The 1,903-nt window shown below is 39.5% G+C and overlaps 1 pseudogene; it reads left to right on the plus strand.

Annotated features, from left to right (window-relative positions):
• The first annotated feature begins 596 nt into the window (after window positions 1-596).
• On the plus strand, window positions 597-1,558 carry LOC109396827 (heterogeneous nuclear ribonucleoprotein A1-like; annotated as a pseudogene).
• Window positions 1,559-1,903: the final 345 nt, after the last annotated feature.

Genomic DNA, 1,903 nt, shown 5'->3' on the forward strand with positions numbered 1-1,903 from the left:
ATCCAATTTGGAAAGGAATAAGTAAAACTATCATTATTTGCAGATCACATGATACTATATATATAATGAACCACAAAAATTCTACCAAAAATCTATTAGAACTGACAAACGCATTTTGTAAAATATCTGGATACAAGATTACAATAATATGCATAAATCAGTTGCCTTTTTATTCACCAATAATAAACTACCAGAAAGAGAAATTAAGAAAACAATCCCATTTACAATTGCATCAAAAAATACCTAGTACTAAATTTAACCAAGGAAGTAAAAGACCTGTATTCAAAAAATTATAAGATATTAAAGAAAGAAATTTAAAAAGATACAAATAAATGGAAACATATACCATGCTCATCGATAGAAAGAATTAATATAGTGAAAATGTCCATACTACCCAATGCAATTTAAATATTTAATGCAATCCCTTTCAAAATGCCAATGGTATTTTTCACAGAACTAGATTAAATAATCCTAAAATTTATATGAAACAATCAAAGACCCCAAATAGCCACAGCAATCTTGAGAAAGAAAAACAAAGCTGGGGTTGGTGGCTGCCGTCGAGTAAGCATCGTTAAGTCTCCCTTCCCGCGGTTATCATGTCTAAGTCAGAGTCTCCCAAAGAGCCTGAACAGCTACAGAAGCTCTTCATCGAACGTTTGAGCTTTGAAACAACAGATGAGAGTCTGAGGAGCCATTTTGAGCAATGGGGAACACTCACAGACTGTGTGGTGATGAGAGACCCAAACACCAAGCACTCCAAAGGCTTTGGGTTTGTCACCTATGCCACTGTGGAGGAGGTGGATGCAGCCATGAATGCAAGGCCACACAAGGTGGATGGAAGAGTTGTGGAACCAAAGAGGGCTGTCTCAAGAGAAGATTCTCAAAGACCTGGAGCTCACTTAACTGTGAAAAAGATTTTGTTGGTGGTATTACAGAAGACACCAAAGAACATCACCTAAGAGATTATTTTGAACAGTATGGGAAAATTGAAGTGATTGAAATCATGACTGACCGAGGCAGTGGCAAGAAGAGAGGCTTTGCTTTTGTAACCTTGGATGACCATGACTCTGTAGACAAGATTGTCATTTAGAAATACCATACTGTGAATGGCCACAACTGTGAAGTAAGGAAAGCCCTATCTAAGCAAGAGATGGCTAGTGCTTCGTCCAGTCAAAGAGGTCGAAGTGGTTCTGGAAACTTCAGTGGTGGTCGAGGAGGTGGTTTTGGTGGGAATGACAACTTTGGTCATGGAGGAAACTTCAGTGGTCGAGGCGGCTTTGGTGGCAGTCGTGGTGGTGGAGGATATGGTGGCAGTGGGGATGGCTATAATGGATTTGGTAATGATGGAAGCAATTTTGGAGGTGGTGGAAGCTACAACAATTTTGGCAATTATAACAATCAGTCTTCAAATTTTGGACCCATGAAAGGAGGAAACTTTGGAGGCAGAAGCTCTGGCCCCTATGGTGGTGGAGGCCAATACCTTGCCAATCCACGAAACCAAGGTGACTATGGCAGTTCCAGCAGCAGCAGTAGCTATGGCAGTGGCAGAAGGTTTTAATTACTGCCAGGAAACAAAGCTTAGCAGGAGAGGAGAGCCAGAGAAGTGACAGGAAAGCTATAGGTTACAACAGATTTGTGAACTCAGCCAAGCACAGTGGTGGCAGGGCCTAGCTGCTACAAAGAAGACATGGTTTAGACAATACTCATGTGTATGGGCAAAAAAACTTGAAGACTGTATTTGTGACTAATTGTATAACAGGTTATTTAAGTTTCTGTTCTGTGGAAAGTGTAAAGCATTCCAACAAAGGGTTTTAATGTAGATTTTTTTTTGCACCCATGCTGTTGATTGCTAAATGTAATAGTCTGATCATGATGCTGAATAAATGTGTCTTTTTAAAAAAAA

This window comes from Hipposideros armiger, unplaced genomic scaffold (assembly GCF_001890085.2).
Source record: "Hipposideros armiger isolate ML-2016 unplaced genomic scaffold, ASM189008v1 scaffold_547, whole genome shotgun sequence".
NCBI lineage: Eukaryota > Metazoa > Chordata > Mammalia > Chiroptera > Hipposideridae > Hipposideros > Hipposideros armiger.